At 43.9% G+C, this 21,329-nt stretch overlaps 1 protein-coding gene across 4 annotated transcripts in view; it reads left to right on the top strand.

Moving 5' to 3' along the window:
• Positions 1-1,806: 1,806 nt before the first annotated feature.
• LOC121284021 (interleukin-6 receptor subunit beta-like) overlaps positions 1,807-21,329 on the top strand; it is a 173,355-nt gene continuing 153,832 nt past the window's right edge. For 2 of the 4 annotated variants that reach the window (XM_041198961.1, XM_041198952.1), the window contains exon 1: positions 1,810-2,263. The gene's annotated coding sequence lies outside the window, so the exon portion shown is untranslated. Of the gene's footprint in view, positions 2,264-21,329 lie in introns of all 4 variants that reach the window. The other 2 variants (XM_041198971.1, XM_041198981.1) reach the window with 2 other exon arrangements.

The raw sequence follows: 21,329 nt of genomic DNA, 5'->3' as shown, positions 1-21,329 counted from the left end.
AGGTGAATCCAAGGAAGGGGTGAAATATAAGCTAGTTTAAGGTGTGTGTGTGGGGGGTGGGAGGGAGGGTTTGGGTGGGGGGAGAGAAGTGGAGGGGGTGGTGTGGTTGCAGGGACAAACAAGCAGTGATAGGAGCAGATCATCAAAAGATGTTACAGACAACAGAACAAAAGAACACAGGTGTTAAAGATGGTGATATTATCTAAACGAATGTGCTAATTAAGAATGGATGGTAGGGTACTCAAGGTATAGCTCTAGTGGGGGTGGGGGGAGCATAAAAGATTTAAAAATATTTTAAAATAATGGAAATAGGTGGGAAAAGAAAAATCTATATAATTTCCCTCTGGGACACCCTGGTCCACTCCTCCATCACCCCCTACTCCTCAACCCCCTCCTATGGCACCACCCCATGCCCACGCAAAAGATGTAACACCTACCCCTTCACTTCCTCTCTCCTCATCGTCCATGGGCCCAAACACTCCCTTCAAGTGAAGCAGCATTTCAGTTGCATTTCCCCCAACTTAGTCTACTGCATTCGTTGCTCCCAATGTGGTCTCCTCTACATTGGAGAGACCAAACGTAACCTGGGCGACCGCTTTGCAGAACACCTGCGGTCTGTCCGCAAGAATGACCCAAACCTCCCTGTCGCTTGCCATTTTAACAGTCCACCCTGCTCTCTTGCCCACGTCTGTCCTTGGCTTGCTGCATTGTTCCAGTTATGCCCAACGCAAACTGGAGGAACAACACCTCATCTTCCGACTTTACGGCACTTCACAGCCTTCCGGACTGAATATTGAATTCAACAACTTTAGGTCTTGAGCTCCCTCCTCCATTCCCACCCCCTTTCTGTTTCTTCCCCCTTCCTTTTGTTTTTTAACAATAAATTATATAGATTTTTCTTTTCCCACCTATTTCCATTATTTTTAAATATTTTTAAATCTTTTATGCTCCCCCACCCCCACCAGAGCTATACCTTGAGTGCCCTACCATCCATTCTTAATTAGCACATTCGTTTAGATAATATCACCAACTTTAACACCTATGTGTTCTTTTGTTCTGTTGTCTGTGACATCTTTTGATGATCTGCTTCTATCACTGCTTGTTTGTCCCTACAACCAGACCAACCCCCTCCACTTCTCTCTCCCAAACCACCAGCACCCCCCCCCGCCCCCACACACACACACACACCTTAAACCAGCTTATATTTCACCCCTTCCTTGGATTCACCTAGTTCTGTTGAAGGGTCATGAGGACTCGAAACGTCAACTCTATTCTTCTCCGCCGATGCTGCCAGACCTGCCGAGGTTTTCCAGGTAATTCTGTTTTCGCAGCAAGAAAAGTTCAGATGAAGAGATAGAAGCCCAGACAAGCAGGGAAATGCAGAACTGCAGGAAGAGGAGTTCAGGCGAAGCAAAAGCGATAGAAGCTCAGACCCTAGGGGAGATAGCCACACTGAGAAATAGAGAAGTTCAGACACTTGGGGAGATCGGACAAGAAAGAAAGAAAATCACAGGGATTTAAGCAGAAATTACGAGAAAAGTTCAGCTGGGCTCGGAATTACATTTGGCAACGGATGAAGAGAAAAACCAATCGTAGGCACAGGAATAGTGAGAGGAAAAGCACATTTGGGGTTAGAGAGGAAAATCTCAGTTGCACATTGAAACACAATTGCTTCTGGCCATTTACTGTGAACGGCTTTACTCTTGAGTCCTTGAGAACAAGCTTGCAAAACATAAAAATTAAAGCGTTTATCTTCGGAGGTTTAGGGTTTTGCTCTAAGAAGGGGAATGCTCATTGCTACCACCCGAACTGAACATGCCATAACCTCGGGTTGGTTTAGTTTTGGAGGACTGCACTGTTTCCATCATCAGTCCATTTTCCAGAAGGGATTTTCCTCAAATCGCTTTAATTCTGCCTTCAGTGAGCGTCAATTTATTCACTCTGTCATCTCAAGTCAAGGAGTTTCCGGAGTTGAAAATCTGCTATAAATTATAGGAAGCGAGATGTGGAAAGATGTACTGCCTTGAGAACTGAGCATTAGTGGTTCCGATCTCAGTTTCTTTTGCACAGAGGTGGAATTTCCCCACATGATTTGAGCCAAGTCATTTCCCTTATGTTCCTACACGAGTTAAGACTGTTATCTTTGACACTTAAGTTTGTGTTTGCATGATCGGTGATATCCTCATTAGCCATGCTTTGTTCATATTTTCTGCGAAATCGTCTTTCAATCGTCCGAGTCGTCCTTGTTCGTGTTGCTACTTATGTAAGTGAGCGAGTTTTTTTTCAAAGATGCCGAAAGTATTGTAACTCTTTCGAGTACAAACCCGTTTCCATCTGTTTCAGATGAAGTTACATTGTTTCATAGTTTGCTATTGTGAGATTTGAACTCTTGATCTTGGGGTTACAAACCCAGTACCATAACCGCTTGGCTTTTTAGGCCAAGCCCCGAAAATAATGTACTCATACTTTGCAAGTCAACTCGATTTTGGATCATTGCTTATCTAGTGATTTGCAGCTCTAATAATGTAATGCTTTCATATCCAGTCTATATTAGTCAGTTGTGACGTATCCTGAATTAGCCGTTGTTGCTTTTCAGGACAGCACTGTGCTGTCCTGCTCAGGTTATATGGATTTAGAGTGAGGAAATGTTCGCCTTGTGACAATTTTAGGGATGCTGTGATTGGAATGGCAAGCTGTGCAGTTAAACCAGCAGTTTCCAGTTACACAATTTCAGTAAACTGCATTATCATTCACTAATCTGAAGTGGAGAAAGTTCAATGCTACATTTAATATATATCCATGATTATTAATTCTCTGAATGTACATGTGTTACTTTTTGGGGGTTCTGCTCCAGATGTTTTTACTTGAATTTGGTCTCTTGGGCTATTTGTATAAATGAACTCTCAATCCTTACAAACCCGAGTGCGCCTTTAACTGTCTAATATATGGGAAATTTGCACTGAACCCATGAGTGGAACAGAAACGGCTTGCGCCTATATTAGATGTATTAAGTGTGTAATGTGATTGATTGTCCTTCCTTAGAAAACAGTGGAATAAGCACTTTATTCGGCCACTGCGTAAAGAAAGATTTGCATTTAAATGGTGCCTTTCATGACTTCAGGATGTCCCAACGTGCTTTACAACCAATTGAGTACCTGTGAAATGTAGTAACTGTTTCAATGAAAGAAATGCTAATTTGTGCACAGCAGGCCCCACAAACAGCTATGAAATAAATTATATTGGCCAGGAAATTAGGACAACTTTTATGTTCTGCTTTGAAATAGTGCTGCGGGATCCTTTACATCTGGCTGAAAGGGCATATGGGTCTTGGGTTAAACATTATCTGATATCACCTGAGACAGTGCAGCACTCCCTCAGTACTGCACTCGAATGTCATCTTAGTAAATTTTTGGAGATCTTCTAACCCAGAGGTGAGAGAGGTAGCCAAGCTGAGACCTTAAACTGTCAAAAAGCAGATGAACAAATGAACAGCAACAATGGCAATCTGTGTGTGGATTAAGAACATAAGAAATAGGAACATGAATAGGCCAATCAGCGCTTTGAGCTCGCTTTGCCATTCAATGAGATCATGGCTGATCTACTACTTCAACACCATTTAAAGTTAAATCAACAGTTCACAGTTACAGTAGTTTTTATGTTTATTTCACCTTTATTGGAAGATAGAAGATAGCAGGGGAAGGGGTTGCACTAAACTTCAATGTAAATTGGACCATGCACAGATACCTTAAAAAAACCCTGAAGTGGTATTTCACATGACCTTTTACAGAATCTCTGTGGACCCTTCTTTATCTTTTTATTGGCTTTAGATGGACCATGGAATTTGACTAATACAAATTGAGATATACAACATGACAAAAAACATTTTAATGTGTACCTCGTAAACTCAAATAAAGATGCTAATTCAACATATATTGAAACAAAAATTATTGACCTTCTAGTGAAAGCACCCCTAAGTAGCAATGATCATAATATGCTTAAATTTTACATTCATATTGAGGGAGAAACAAGTGCATCCAAGAATAGTATTTTAAACTTAAATAAAGGTAATTATGAGGGCATGAAAACAGAGCTAGCTAAAGTGAACTGGCGAATGAAGTTAAGGGATATGTCAATAGAAGTTCAGTGGCAGACATTTAAAGGAGTATTTCAGAATACATAGAATAGATGCATTCCAATGAGAAAGAAAAATTCCAAGGGGACGATCCACCATCCATGGCTAACTAAAAAAGTTAAAGACAGTGTCAAACTTAAAGCATATAATTATGCAAAGACGAGTGGCAGGTCAGAAGATTGGAAAGAATATAAAAAACAACAAAGAATGACAAAAAGATTAATAAGGAGGGAAAAATTAGAGTATGAGAGTACACTAGCTAGTAACATAAAGATGGATAGAAAATTAAATAAGAAAAGAATTAACAAAGTGAGCATTGGTCCTATAAAGAGTGCCTCTGAAGAATTGATAATGGAAAGTAGGGAGATGGTGGATGAATTAAACAGGTATTTTGCTTCGGTCTTCACTATGGAAAACACAAGTAACACCCCTGTTAATCAGGAAATGGAAGGGAGGGAGGATCTTGGGAAAATTACAATCACCAAGAAAGTGGTCTTGAGCAAATTGTTGGGGCTGTGCGCTGACAAATCCCCAGGTTCAGTTGGACTCCACCCTAAGATCTTGAAAAAGATGGCGAGTGAGATAGTTGATGCACTGGCTATAATTTTCCAAAATTCCCTACATTCGGGGAATGTTCCATTAGATTGGAAAATCGCAAATGTAACTTCTATACAAAAAGGGAGGGAGACAGAAAGCAGGAAACCATAGGCCAGTTAGCCTAATATCTGTCAGGGAAATGTTAGAAGCTATTATTAAAGATGTTGTAGCAGGACTTAGAAAAATTCAAGGCAATCTTGCAGAGTCAACATGGTTTTGTAAAAGGGAAATCATGTTTAACCAATTTATTGGAATTCTTTGAAGGAGTCACATGTGCTGTGGATAATGGGGAACCGGTGGATGTATTGTACTTAGATTTCCAGAAGGCATTTGATAAAGTGCCACATCAAAGGCTATTGCAGAAAATAAAAGCTCATTATGTAGGGAGTAACATGGATGGAAGATTGGCTAACAGGAAGCAGAGAGTTGGCATAAACGTGTCTTTTTCAGATTGGCAGTATGTGACGAGTGGTGTGCCACTGGGTTTAGTGCTGGGGCCTCAACTTTTTACAATTTATATAAATGCCTTGGATGAAGGGACCGAAGGAATGGTTGCTAAATGTGCTGACGACACAAAGTAAGGTAGGAAAGTAAATTGTGAAGAGGGCATAAGGAGGCTACAAAGTGACATAGATAGGTTAAGTGAGTGGGCAAATGGGGTATAATATGGGAAAATGTGAAATTGTTCATTTTGGCAAGAAGAATAACAAAGAATTTTATTATGTAAATGATGAGAGATTGCAGAGCTCTGAGATTCAGAGGGATCTTGGTGTCCTAGTGCATGAATCACAAAAGTTTAGTATGCAGGTACAGCAGGTAATTAGTTATCAGTTATTGTGAGGGGAATTGATTACAAAAGTAGGGAGTTATGCTTCAGTTGTACAGGGCATTAGTGAGACCACATCTGGAGTACTGTGTACAATACTGGTCTCCTTATTTAAAGAGAGATGTAAATGCATTAGAAGCAGTTCAGAGAAGGTTTACCAGACTAATAACAGGAATGGACGGGTTGTCCTATGAGGAAAGGCTGGACAGGCTAGGCTTGTATCCATTGGAATTTAGAAGTAAGAGGCAACTTAATTGAAACCTTTAATACCCTGAGGGGTCTTGGCAGGAAGATGTGGAGAGGATGTTTCCTCTCGTGGGAGAATCTAGAACTAGAGGTCACTGTTTAAAAATAAGGGGTTGCTCATTTAAGATAGTGATGAGGAAAAATTGTGAGTCTTTGGAACTCTCTTCCTCAAAAGGTAATGGAAGCAGAGTCTTTGAATATTTTTAAGTTAGAGCTAGATAGATTCTTGATTAACAAGGGGGTGAAAAGTTATTGGGTAGACAGGATTGTGGGTCTGAGGTTACATTCAGAACTGTCATGACCTTATTGAATGGCAGAGTAGGCTCGAGGGGCTGAGTGGCCTATTCCTGCTCCTAATTCGTATGCTCATATGCTTGCATTTAAACTGAATCCCTTGCCATTCCCTTATATATCTGTTGTAAGCATAGAGGTGGTATTCATCCCCATTTTCAGCCAAGTGTGTTCTTCCAGCACAAGGAAAATTGGAGTATAGAACTTATCCTATTCCTGCTTGCCATCTTGGTGGAATCCTTGAAATGAACGACTTCAGTACCTGCTTTCAGCTTGTGGGTTTCTTAGTAGCTCATGTGAAGTAGAGTCCTATGATGTCAATGTATAAGGTCTATTCTAGTTGTAGTGTGTATTAAATTAGTCCATTTTTGAGCAAACTTGACTTTTAACCTCATTTGTGCTGTAACAGATAAAAACATGATATATTTGTTCAAGACAGCCTCAGAAAACAGTTAACATTTCAAATGACAAAATCATGTTTAGACAGTGTCCGGAAATAGTAATGACACAATTGATTTCATAATATGTATATTGTATCTAAAATCTTAGTCAATAAAGTACAGACTGTCCATTATATATAGAACTCTAAGTATATATGAGTAAAAATCTAAAAAACAGCAGTACAGTGGAAATATGTAATTTCCCACAACTAAAGTTGTGTTTATAAAATCAGTACTCGTTTTTAGCATATTTTTTTCTTTATGTGAAAGTACAGAAGAGAAGAAAAATCTGTAAAACAACAAAACAGAGCCCAAGCCGAATATTTATTTTCAAATACCCCCCACCATATGCTTCTGTTTAACAGGCAGACTTCTGTTATTACTACTGCTGAGATCCCAAAGGTAGAAAAGGTTGTAGAAAGATGTTGGAGGCAAAGGTTCCTATCTGCAATGTCTGATAAGTTGTGTTTGATGAAATGTTTCCACTTGAGTTGAATTTTATATTCTATTTTCCTGTTAAATTAGATGCCACTAGTCACGGTATCACGGTATCTTTACAGTGCTTAAGGAGGCCATTTGGCCCATTGAGTCTACACCTGCACTCTGATAGAGCATTCCACCTAGTCCCACTCCCCTGCCTTATCCTCGTAGCCTTGCATGTTCTCTCTATTCAGGTAGCAATCCAATTCCCTTTTGAATACCTCGATCGATCCTGCCTCTATCATCCATTCAGGAAGTTTTTTTCGAGACTCCAACCAGCCTCTGGGTGAAAATATTTTTCCTCATCACATTTAATCCCTTTGCCAATTATTTTAAATCTGTGCCCTTTAGTTCTTGATGTTCTCTTAAGTGGGAACAGTTTCTCACTATTTACCCTGTTCATACCCCTCAGGATCTTAAATACCTCTATCAAGTTTCCTCTCAGCCTTCTTTTCTCCAAGAAAAACAGTCCCAACCTCTCCAATCTATTCTCACAGCTACAGTTCTTCATTCCGGGAATCATTCTTGTGAATCACCTCTGTACTCTCTCCAATGTCTTCACATCCTTCCTCAAGTATGGCACCCAGAACTGGACTCCAGATGAGGTCTAACTAGTGTCTTATACAAATCAACACAGTCACTGAACCATTTATATCTTCTTGTAATACCTTCAGAATAATGAATCATTTTGAACGTTTTTCTGCTTTAACAAGGAATGAGTTCAAGAAAAAGGGACTTGATGCTGACCTGTGAAGCACTTACTAGCCAAACTGCCTCAGTTACATTGTCTAAATTAGATTTCTATACATCCATCATTTTGTTTAGGCAAATTAGGGTACATTATCCTCAGCATCTTGCATTTGCTTCTTGTGTGAAAGATACTCCTATTTCTTAGATTTTTACTCATATATACTTGGAGTTCTATATATAAAGGACAGTCTGTACTTTATTGACTAAGATTTTAGATACAATATACATATGAAATCAATTGTGTTATTACTATTTCTGGGCACTACCTAAACATGATTTTGTCATTTGAAATGTTAACTGTTTTCTGAGGCTGTCTTGAACAAATACATTATGTTTTTTATCTGTTATAGCACAAATGAGGTTAAAAGTCAAGTTTGCTCAAAAAATGGACTAATTTAATTGGCTTCTTAGGTTTTATTAAAGTGAATTAGTGTAGTACAAAATAAGATTTTCCACAAACATGTTTATCTAATGCCGAAAAGTTGCACTAAAGTACGGTTAAAAGCCAAGGAACTTTCCAACAGCCAACTGAGTGCACAAGATTATTTGAAGAATGTTAGGGAGAAATAGATGCAACTTAGCAAAGTGCCCTAAAGGTATCAAAACTTTGGGAAAGGATAGAATTTGACATAGGACTGACAGATGACTGTTTTATTAAAATGATTACAATAATGCCAGTGCTGTCAGGGAGAGCTTAAACTAGATTGGCAGGGGGATGGGAACCTGAACAGGGAGACAGAGGGGAAAACAAGGATAGAAGCGAAAGACAGAAAAGTAAGAAGCAAAAGTGGAAGGCAGAAAAAGCAAGGGCAAGAAACAAATGGGATCACAGCGCAAAATAAAGTTAAGATGACTATCAAGGTTAAAAAGACAAGTCTAAAAGCATTGTATCTTAATGCGCGGAGCATTTGCAATAAGGTAGATGAATTAGCAATGCAAATAGATATAAACGGTTATGATATAGTTGCAATTACGGAGACATGGCTGGCTGACCAACGATGGGAACTGAACATCCAGGGGTATTCAATGTTTAGGAAGGACAGACAAATGGGGAAAGGAGGTGAGGTAGCATTGCTAGTAAAAGAAGAAATCAATGCAACAGCGAGGAAGGATATTGGCGTGGAAAATCATGATGTGCAATCTGTTTGGGTGGAGATAAGAAACACCAAGGAACAGAAAACTTTGGCGGGGGTTGTCTATAGGCTCCCAAACAGTAACGGAGATGTAAAGGAAGGCATTAAATAGAAATTAGAGACGCATGCAATAAAGGTACAACTGTAATCATGGGTGACTTTAATCTACATATAGATTGCACAACCCAAACTAGCAATAATACTGTGGAGGAAGATTTCCAGGAGTGTGTACGTGATGGTTTTTTAGACGTTGAGGAACCAACTAGAGGGCAGGCTATCCTAGACTGGGTATTATGCAATGAAGAAGAATTAATTAACAATATTATTCCCCTTGGGGAAAGAGCGACCATAAAATGATAGAATTGTCCATTAAGATGGAGAGTGAAGAAGTTGAATCCGAAATTAGGTCCCTGAATCTAAGTAAAGGGAATCACGAGGATATGAGGCGCAAGTTGGCAATGATGGATTGGGGAACCTTACTTAAAGGATTGACAGTGGATAGCAATGGCTAATATTTAAGGAACGCATGTATGAATTACAATTATTTATTCCTGTCTGGCACAAAACTAAAACAGGACAGGTGGCTCAACGATGGATTACAAAAGAAATTAAGGATAGTATTAGATCCAAAGAGGAGACATATAAAATTGCTAGAAAAAGCAGCAAGCCTGAGGATTGGGAGCAGTTTAGAATTCAGCAAAAGTGGGCAAAAAGATTGATCAAGAGGGGAAAATGGAGTATGAGAGTAAACTTGCAGAGAACATAAAAACTGACTGTAAAAACTTCTATAAATATGTGAAGAGAAAAAGATTAGCAAAGACAAATGTAGGTCCTTTACAGTCAGAAACGGGGGAAATTAAAATGAGGAACAAAGAAATGGCAGAAGAATTGAACACATATTTTGGTTTTGCTTTCACAAAAGAGGACACAAAAGATTTCCCAGAAATGTTAGGGAACCAAGGGCCTAGTGAGAGGGAGGAATTGAAAAAAATCAGTATTAGTAAAAAAATGGTGCTAGAGAAATTAATGAGGTTAAAGCCTGAAAAATCCCCAGGGCCTGATAATATACATCCCAGAGTACTAAAAGAAGTGGCCCTCGAAATATTGGATGCATTGGTGGTCATCTTCCAAAATTCTATAGACTCTGGAGCAGTTCTTACAGATTGGAGGGTGGCAAATGTAATCCCACTATTTGAAGGAGAGAAAACACAGAGAATTATAGACTAGTTAGCCTAACATTAGTAGTGGGGAAAATGCTAGAACCTATTATAAAAGACGTGGTAACAGAACACTTGGAAAGCATTAACAGGATTAGACAAAGTCAGAATGGGTTTATGAAAGGGAAATCATGCTTAACTAATCTACTGGAGTTTTTTGAGGATGTAACTAGTAGAATAGATAAGGGAGAACCAGTGGATGTGGTGTATTTGGATTTCAAGAAGGCTTTTGATAACGTCCCACATAAGAGGCTAGTGGGCAAAATTAAAGTATATGGGATTGGGGGCAATATGCTGGCATGGATTGAGAATTGGTTGACAGACTGGAAATAGAGAGTGGGAATAAATGGATCTTTTTCCGGATGGCAGGCGGTGACACTATACCGCAGGGATCAGTGCTTGGGCCCTAGCTATTCATGATATATACAAACTTGGATGAGGAAACCAAATGTAATATTTCCAAGTTTGCTGACAACACAAAACTGGGTGGGTTGTGAGCTGTGTGAAGGATGCAAGGAGGCTTCAGGGCGATTTAGACAAGTTGTGTGTGTGGGCAAACACATGGCAGATTCAGGATAACATGGATAAATGCCAAGTTATACACTTCGGTGTGAAAAACAGAAAGGCAGAGTATTATTTAAATGATGATATATTGGGAAATGTGGATGTACAAAGGGATCTGGGTGTCGTTGTAAACAAGTCAATGAAAGTAAACAGGTAGGTGCAGAAAGCAATTAGGAAGGCAAATGGTATGTTGGCTTTCATTGCAAGAGGATTTGAGTTCAGTTATATGGGTCCTTGGTGAGACCACACCTGGAGTATTGCATGCAGTTTTGGTCTCCCTACCTAAGAAAGGATATACTTGCCATAGAGGGAGTGCAGCGAAGGTTCACTAGGCTGATACCGGGGCTGGCAGGACTGTCATATGAGGAGGGATTGGTTCGACTGGCCTGTATTCACCAGAGCTTAGAAGAATGAGAGGAGATCTGATTGAAACGTATAAAATTCTAACAGGGCTAGACAGACTAGATGCAGGGAGGATGTTTCTCCTGATTGGGGAGTCTATAACCAGGGGCCACAGTCTCAGGTTACAGGGCAGGCCATTTAGGACTGAAGTGAGGAAATATTTCTTCACTCAGAGGGTGGGGCAACTTGTGGAATTCTCTACCACAAAAGGCTGTGGAAGCCGGGTTACTGAGTATAATCAAGAAAGAAATTGATAATGTTTTTGATATTAGGGGCATCAAGGGGTATGGAGAGAAAGTGGGAATATGGCATATATGATGGAGGATCAGCCATGATCATATTGAATGGTAGAGCAGGCTCGAAGGGCTGAATGGCCTACTCCTGCTCCTAGTTTCTACGTTTCTATAATGGACAATGGTAGAGATGGAAGCAATAAGACATTGCAAAACTAACACCGCATTTGCATTGTTTGTGAAATTTTGTTTGTTACCAGCCTGTTGCTCACCTCTTCAGTGAGAACAAGCTGCAAAACTACTTTCTAATGGGTGAAATTGTTTATTCAGTCTTCTAGCATTTTACTTGACTAAAGTTTCCATTTTATGGTATTTTTAAGAATATAAAGTTATATTTTATGAAACTTATACATTCAAATGTACATTCATACATATTTTAATGAAGCTATTATATATAAATCGGTATGTTTATAATTTTAAGAAGCCATTGATTGACTAAGGGAGCAATCGCATTGGTCTGAATTTTATGCTCCTCCATCAGTGGGTTTGAAGGTGGGGGAAAGCGTGAAATTGAAGGGATGGGATTCCAACTACACAGCGATTTTACTCTGGGACGGGCAAGACTTCAGATGGGAAACCCGTCCTTGCACCAATTGAGGCCTTTAAATGACCAATTAATAGTGACTTAAGGGCCGTTTCCAGTCCAGCCTTAATTTCTAGGGCAGTGGGAAGATTGAACCTCCATGGGGGAAGCCTGAAATGCACCAAAATTATCAAAGTTACATCTCGGACTGGAAAGGTAGTAGGGATTGTGGGGGGAGGTGGAGAGCACCTCCATTAGAAGCCCTCTTCTGAAGTCGGGCATCCCCCACTGACCTTAAGGTCCAGTGGCCTCCAGACCTCCTTCCTCCCTGGCCTCTCCCCTGAGACCCAATTGGCCACCTTGTGCGCTCCGAGGCCTTCCCTACTCTCCCCGTCCTGGGACTCCCTGAGCTTACTCGGGCCTCCTGTTCCCGGACTTAGTTTTCTACATCTTCTTGAACTTCCTTTTCTATCCACTGCAACACTGGCCAGCAGCTCTCTAAGGCAGCACTTCCTCCTGGGTGAGGGATGGAAGTCCCGCCTGCAGCCAATTGGAGCTCATTGAAGTGTAATTCAGGATATAGATTTTTATGAGATTGTATAGAGTAGCAGAGACTGGTTGTTTTTCAGAGTGGAGAATATTGAGGTTCCTCAGGGTCGTTATTAGGACCACTGCTTTTCTTGATATATGCTATTGACCTAGACTTGGGTGTGCAGGGCACAATTTTAAAATTTACTGATGACCTATGAGAAGAATAATGATAAACTTCAAGATGACATAAACAGGTTGGTGTAATAGGTGGATGTGTGGCAAAGGAAATTTAGTGCAGAAAAGTGTGAAGTGATACACTTTGAGAGGAAGAACAAGGATAGGCAATATAAAAATAAAGGGTACAATTCTAAAGGGGCTGCAAGAGAAGAGGGACCTCGGGGTAAATATGCACAAATTGCCACAAAGGTGCAGGGGTATTTGAGAAAGCAGTTAATAAGGCATAAGGTATCCTGAGTTTTATAAATTTGGGCATAGAGTACAAAAGCAAGAAATTATGGTGATCCTTTACAAAACATTCCTTAACTGATGTATTATGTTGTCCAATCCTAGGCACCATACTTTGGGAAGGAGGTGGAGGCATTCACGAGGGTGAAGAAGAGATTTTTGAGAATGGTTCTGTGAATGAGAGACTTTAGTTACGTGGTTAGATTGGCGAAATTGGGGCTGTTCTTCTTAGGGAACAGAAGGTTGGGTTTTTTGATAGAGGTGCTCAAAATCATGAGAGATTAGGAGTTACATCAACGAGTAGGTAGAGCGGAAGGGTTGAGTACCAGAGGACGCAGATATAAGGTGATTGGCAAAAGAACCAGAGGTGACGTGAGGAAAAGCTGTTTCACACAGCAGGTGATTAGGATTTCAAATATGTTGCTTGGGTGTATGGTGGAAGCAGATTCAATTGTGGCTTTCAAAAGGGAATTGGATAATTAGTTGAAGAGGAAATATTGCAGGGGTATAGGGGTAAAGGCGGAGGAATGCGAGTTGTCATGGGTTTCAGAGAGCCGGTGTGGGCATGATGGGCCAAATGGCCTCCTTCTGTGCTGTAATCATTCTATGATTCTATAATAATGCACATTTCCGTACATAGCTTTTGGAATCACTGTCAAGTTCAAATAAGCAACCAGCAGCAAACTATCTCCTAAACTTCTCACACTGGCAATGCTGCTGACCTGTTTTAGCCCATTTTTGCACGATACATTGGTCCAATTATAGTGGTACATCACCTTAACCAAACACCAAGGCCAGAATTTTGCGTCTTGCAGGCAGGCGCGCGCACGACCCAAACGGACATGAAATAATGCAAGATGACGTCAGGCAAGTGTCCCAACATCATCCCGCATGTGAGCAATCTTCAGGTCAGCAGGCACACGCTGGCGTCAGAGCCACACCTGCCAACAATTAAAAGGCCACGTAAAGCTACTAAAAAGGCAATTGATCCTGATTTTATGTTGCCCGTGCAATTTTGGGCTCATCACACGGGCAAAACGGGCAGGCGGGCAGCCCACTTTTAACGAAACCTCATCCAAGGACGGGCTAAAACAGGTCAGCAGCATTGCCAGTGTGAGGAGTTTAGGAGATAGTTTGCTGCTGGTTGCTTATTTGAACTTGACAGTGTCATTTCTGTTCTGAGCTTCAGTCTTAGCATTTCCAGGCTTCATTTCAGGACTTATTGGTGTCTACAATGCCCCTGGAGGATTTTGACTGCGTGGACCCTGCCAGGCACCAGGCAGCCTCCTGGTTACGGAGACTATGCTCTCCGCTGGTGGCACCTCCTCTGAAGAGGAAGAGAGGGGAAGAAGGGAGAGGAGGCCAGATGCCCCTGTGCAGCTTCCAGGGGAGTGATCTGTAGGAGGAGAGGTGGAGGCACAAGGGATGCAGGGCCAGCAGGAAGTCCAAGGGGAAGGAGCTGCAGAAGATGCCACTATCCTGCTGCCAGGTTTTACAGGCAGTGATGCAGCTACCTCAATATGTCTGAGGTGCAATGCTGAAGGAAACTCTGCCTCTCCAGGGAGACCGTGACCTCCATTTGTCAGATGATTCGGCCGGAGATCACCAACAGTGTGGGTGGACGCCCCATGCCAGTGGCTCTGAAGGTCCCAGTAGCCCTCAACTTTGATGCCTCCGGCTCTTTTCAGGGGTCAGTGGGGGATCTTTGTGGAGTCAGCTGTCCACAGGTGTGTCAAGCTGGTGGCTGAAGCTCTGTTCAGGTGGGTAATGACATTTATTCATTTCCGTACAGACGAGACCAGCCAGGCTGAGTGAGCCAGTAGCGATTGCTGGGTTCCTCCAAGTCCAGGGTGCAATCGATTGCACACATGTGGCCAACAAGGTGCCAGTGGGTCAGCCGGGTGCCTTCGTCAACAGGGAGCACTTCCACTTGATGAACATCCAGATAGTTTATGACCACAAGACACAAATTCTGCGAGTCTGTGCAAGGTGCCCTGGAGCTCCCATGATGTTTCCATCCTCAACCACTCATGGGTGCCGAGGCTCTTCAGTGCTTCAGCCCGACTGGATAGATGGCTACTGGGTGACAAGGGCTATCCGTTGAAAAGGTAGCTTATGCTGCCTCTCCGCCACTAAGAACAGAGGCAGAGCAGCGTTATAATAGGAGTCATGCCTCCCCAAGGGCAGTGATAGAGAGAACCATAGGTCTTCTGAAAAGGCGCTTCCGAAGCCTGAATCATTCAGGGGAAGAACTGCAATACACGACAGAGCGGGTGTCATTGATAGTGGTTGCATGCTGTGCTCTCCATGATCTCGCTCTGGCAAGGAGGGACCCACTGGAGAAAGAGGGTCTTGAGGCAGCTCCACAGAGCCCAGATGATGAATCCAGTGGTGAGTCAGAAGAGGAACACAGTGAGGAGAGCGCTGAGGGCTTGGAGGCAGCCCTCTGGATCCTTCAGAGAGGCAGGGACACCAGGGACACCTTGATCCAACATTCCTTCTGTTAGGTTGCCACACGTCTGCTTCCACCTCATGCCAGGGCTGCCGCCTCCATCCCGGATGTCTGAGATGACCCTTTCCTTTGAACCCAAAGTCCAGGCAGTGCCTGTGCAATAAAGTTTAGAGCCACTCACATCCAGCATGAGATACTGGCGTGCCCTGTGCCTACAAAACAAATGAAGTATACTCAGGCCATTAACACAAAAGCAAAATTTATATCATGTTGACACTCACATTAAATGAACATGACTATATCTGATGTTAATGATCACACTAGTAAACATATTAACAAAACATAGCAGAACAGAAGATCATCCTTGAACAGTCTCTTTTCTGCTCATGGTGCCTTAAACTTATGTTTGTGAGTGCTTTGTCTTGGTGTCCTCCCCTCACTGACAGCAGCATTGGAGGCCGCCTGCTGACTCTGCTATCTTGTTGGCCTTGATGACCTTGGTGGTCGTCCTCTGGCCCGAGGAGCCTGTGGTGGCCCCGCCTGGGAGGGAGCAGCCAGTTCCATGGCTGGCATCTCCCCAGTCATCACAGCCTCATCAGATGCCATGGTCACTGGCAGAGGGGCGGAGGAGCTGCTGCCATCATCCAGAGCACCCTGAGAACCCGCAGAGACGACAAGCAGCTTGTGTGCCAACGTGAAGTCGCTCTGGACCTCCCTGTTCACCATTGATGGACAGGCACCTAGCTGGGATACTGGGTGCCTCATCCATCTCCCATACTGACACTGACCCCCTGAGGTCAATGCCAGTGTGAGCGCAACCCCAGGTACCTCTGATTCTGCCCCTGGAGCTGCCCCTCCATGAGAGTCGCCACTCTCTCCATGGAGGAGGCAGTGCACTCGGCCATGAGGGTCAACGCAGTACTCATGCTCCACAAGAACTCCTCCATAACAGAGACCATGGCATGCAGACCCTCTCTGCCAGATCTTCCCGCACATCCCACTGGACATCCAGCGCCTGCTGTCTAATGGACGACTCCAGAGGCTCATCATCTACCTTCAAATCAGCATCATCCTGGCCTCCAGCAGTCCTCCGACTGCTGGTGTCCTCGGCTCTATCTGCCTCCACCTGCTTCTCAAGCGAGTGTGAAGTGCCCTCACCACTGTGCACTGACATTCTAGCTGATGGTCTAATGCCCACTGAGGTTCTGGTATCTGCACCAGTGCTTGGTGCAGAGAAGGGGTGTGACGCAGGTGCATCTAAAGCCCAGCGGTCCTCAGGCATCAATGGTGGCTCTTCAGGCTCCTGCATTTGTGGGTGAGCTAGCTATTCTAGGGAAGAACAACGACATGTCATTAGTTAAAGTCATCACACTGTCACTGCGCATGCCAGGCACCCTGGTGAGACAATGGAGATCTGCATCATGGTGCCATGGTCTTTCAGGTTTGAGGCTGCCATTAATGATGAGACTACACAAGAATGTTTGCACAATCCGACACTCTCACCTCTGTGCACTCCACTCTTACCTTCATCAGAGATCCCCTGCCTCTCCCACGACCACTGAACAAGGTGGGTGGTGACTGTCCAGCTCCACTGCATCCATTTCGCACCTCATCAGAATGAGGAGGTTTGGGAGGCCTCCGCCTATCTTAGTCCTTTCGTTGGTGTTATGGCTTCTCTTCTGAAATGACTAAGGAGCATTGATTTGTCCACTCTCTACTTGCAGCGCCATTGTAGCCAGGCAACCCCCTGCCACCCCCCCACCCCTGCCCCCGGGAAACCTTGCAGGGCACATCCGAGTCTTGGCCCTCGACCCACAAGTCACTCAGGTCAAGCTGCCAGGGGCTTATCCCCTTGGCTGGCGCCTGTGTCAGTCACAGTTGGCACTCAAGCTCTAACACCGCTGAGCTCCGCAGGGGGGTGTGGGGTGGCCAGCCCTGAACACTTCTCCACACTCATCCATGCCAACTCGGTACTCACCCTTGCCGAGCACAGCAGATTGTTGAACCTTTTGCAGCACTGCGCCCATGTGCACCACACAACGTTGTGGCCACTGACCTCGGCTGCCATCTCCTCCCAGGCTTTTTTGGTCAGGTGCAGTGCCTCCTCCTGCCTGGATAGTAGAGTGCCCAGCCTGATACTGACCTCCCCCACAAGGACCACGAGGCACTCATCCAAGAAACGCAGGGATCAAGTGCCTGCCTAACTTCTCCAGCTGCTGGTGAGGCCATTGTTCGAAAGAAATGGTTTCCTGGACAGACTCCAAAGATTCTCTCCTGGCAGCCTTCAGGGAGCTGCCTCTGCCATTTTAAAATGCCTGCCGGGTCATCATTGGACCTGGCACTCGACAGGCTCCCACCCCGCCCAGCCCTTCCTGACCATTGAGAAGATGCGTTTCATACTGGATGGACCTTAATTAGCGTGAGATGTCATTAGTTAAAGTCACTGTGCATGCCAGGCACCCTGGTGAGACAATGGGGATCTGCATCATGGTGCCATGGTTTTTCAGTGATCAATGGGGTCTCCAGGTTTGAGGCTCCCTTTAATGATGAGACTACACAAGAATGTTTGCACAATCTGACACTCTCACCTCTGTGCATTGTACTCTTCCCTTCATCAGAGATCCCAGCCTCTCCACGACTGCTGAACGAGGTGGGTGGCAGCTCCCCAGCTCCATGGCATCTGTTTGCAACACAACCACGGCTGGGAGCGGATTCCACATCCGCTTCCGCTCCCGCCGACTTGGCGCGCACATCAAGCGTGAAATTCAGGCCCAAGTGCTCCTCGAGAGGGCATGCCTGTATAAAGTTTGTTTGGTCAGCATGAAACAGTCCAAGGATGATTTCATTTGGTTTTAAAGCTAAGAGATTGCTTTTCTATAATCCTCATTGAGGAATGATACAGGTTTATATGATTAGCGCAATAATAATCGTGGGGCCTTTACTCTTCTCATGTGTTAAAATAATTGTGTCCACAATGAGAGCATCTTAATGGGTCTTTATCTCCAATACATGGTGCAGCAGTTTCAGTAATAGAGAAATGAACTCTGGTAATAGGGCCTTGAAGAATTCAGCAGAAAAGCCATCAAATTCTGAGGCTTTCTCAGTTGGATTGTTCCCAGCATTCAACTACTGCACTTGGAGGAAGGTGGTAGTTGGAATATTCCAGTTCAAGCTAATGATTCAGTGAAACATGACTAGAGGTATGTTGGGAGTAGTGGGGGCTGTGTTTGATCCTGTCCAACAATCTGAGCAATTTATTCTGTTGCTGTAAATTGATTCTAAGCTGTGAATGAATCTTGCATGACAAACAAAATCCATAAAGTAAACTTCTTGTTCTCACAAGTCTTCCCAGTAGCAAATCCAGTATTTATTTTGGGATTGGTAACAGCTACATAACAACATGTATCAGGAACAATTGGGAACAGCATGGCATTTTAATAACCTCCATATTATATGTTCACTGGCACTTTAGAATAGTTCAGTCAATTCTGTTCCAGTATTCAGTACAAAGTCAGCAGAGATCAGGAGACCACCAGATGGTTCTTTACATTGTAAATCATTGTTCCGCTTTCAGTGCTGCTCCATGTCCGCTCCGCTCCTCACATGTGGTGGCTGCACTCAGCTCCTGCCTCCCAGCTTGCGCCAAGTCCGCCTCTTGCTGCTGCTTATTTGCTTGTACCGGACCACTCCTGCATTAAAGGAATGAAATTAAAAATGAATAATACATTAAAGATCTACAGATAAAAGTAGGTAAACTGATTTCTTTGACACGCTCTAGTTATTTTGAAAAGTCCTCTCTTCATGAAGTCTCTGAATCTTACTCTTTAGATTACTTTGTGGATCCCTGGGATGTCTCCATGGACCCCCAAAGGATACTTTGAAAATCATCACATGAGAAAACACTGGCACAGACTTCATGGATCAAATGCCTATTTCTAGGCAGTAACATCCTTTGGTATCTAGGATAATGTAAATAATGTATTGAATGGCACAGTTGAATGCCTGGCTGCAGGCATGTTGCACTCCTCACCTAAACTGAAATCCTAGCATCAGGGCACTAGCATAAATTGGGCGGGTACCTGCGACTTTTGTGGTGCACTTGGTGCCAGCTCAATAAAGGAGTGGTACCTTACTGCAGAGCCATGCAGCAGTTGTGCAACGCCAGGTGTGTTGGCCGAAGATTTTTCAAACTCTTAAAAAGTGGCAGATTTTCAATAGACTGGTTACCTTCTAACAACTCATCTAGCCTTTTCAAACTGCTATGGATCACATTTCCACTATTGTCTTCATATAGAATATGTCGGCTCTATGATGGTGTACATAGCAATAGCGGGGAACTGGCGGGAATTTCAGCAAGTTGCATAGAATGTAGAACGCAAAAACGGCTATTTGGCTCAACTGATCCATGACAGTGTTTATCCTCCCCACAAATCTCCTCCCATCCCTCTTCGTCACACCCCATTACCATAACCTCTTATTCCTTTCTTCCTCATGTGCTTATCTGCTAGATAAACAAATTACATTATCACATCAGTCCGGCTTCTTTTACTGATGCTCAGTTGTAGGTGGGTTGACACATGAAACTCAGATCCTTCCATTTGGTAGGAAAACCGACATGTCAGAAAGGGTAAATAACCAGTGGAATCAAGTCTTGTCCCAATTTCTCTTTTTGCAAGGCCCCATACTTCCAAACATGGTGTAATTACTCTCATAGAGTGGGTTTTTGGGACCCCATGCAGCATGCTGAGAAAGATGGACAGATATTTATGGCTCCAACAACTCATCGACACCAACACCCATCTAGGACCCTCCACCCCTGCCTGTCCCTCCGTCCCCACCCCATCTTCCAATCCCAACCCCAGCCGTGTATTCACTATACCCCCTGACCTTCCCCTCTCCGATGCTGAACGTTCAGTGCTCAGCAAAGGACTTAGTTTCATACCCTTACGCCCTCACCTCAATGAATTTCGGGCTCGGCATGATACTGAACTCTTCTTCCGCCGTCTTCGTCTCCGGGCTCACTTCTTTGGGCAGGAGTCCTCTCCCAGTTCAACGGATCCTTTTACCCATCTTCAATATTCTCCCTCCACCTGGACCCCTCCCTCTGGATTCTTACCTTCTCTCGATCTTTTCATTGAGAACTGTCGGCGCGACATTAGTCGTCTCAATTTCTCTGCTCCTCTCACCCATTCTAACCTGTCTCTCTCTGAACTTACTGCACTCCATTCTCTCAGGTCCAACCCTGACATTGTCATCAAACCCGCTGACAAGGGTGGTGCTGTTGTTGTCTGGCGCACTGACCTCTACCACGCGGAGGCTGAGCGTCAACTCGCAGACACTTCCTCCTACCTCTCCCTGGACCATGACCCCACCACTGAACATCAAGCCATTGTTTCCAGGACTGTCACTGACCTCATCTCCTCTGGGGATCTCCCTCCCACAGCTTCCAACCTGATAGTTGCCCAACCTCGGACGGCCCGCTTCTATCTCCTACCCAAAATCCACAAACAGAACTGCCCCGGTAGACCGATCGTCTCAGCTTGCTCCTGCCCCACAGAACTCATTTCTCGTTATCTTGACTCCCTTCTCTCTCCCCTTGTCCAGTCCCTTCCCACCTACATCCGTGATTCCTCTGACACCTTACGTCACATCAACAATTTCCAGTTCCCTGGCCCCTACCGCTTCCTCTTCACCATGGACGTCCAATCCCTCTACACCTCCATCCCCCACCAGGATGGTCTGAGGGCCCTTAGCTTCTTCCTCGAACAGAGGCCCGAACAATCCCCATCCACCACTACTCTCCTCCGTCTGGCTGAACTTGTTCTCACGCTGAACAATTTCTCCTTCAACTCCTCTCACTTCCTCCAAATAAAAGGTGTGGCTATGGGTACCCGCATGGGCCCCAGCTATGCCTGTCTCTTTATGGGGTATGTGGAACATTCCTTGTTGCAGTCCTACTCCGGCCCCCTTCCACAACTCTTTCTCCG

Source organism: Carcharodon carcharias, chromosome 1 (genome assembly GCF_017639515.1).
Source record: "Carcharodon carcharias isolate sCarCar2 chromosome 1, sCarCar2.pri, whole genome shotgun sequence".
NCBI classification, from domain to species: domain Eukaryota; kingdom Metazoa; phylum Chordata; class Chondrichthyes; order Lamniformes; family Lamnidae; genus Carcharodon; species Carcharodon carcharias.
This window is presented reverse-complemented; position numbering and strand designations above follow the sequence as displayed.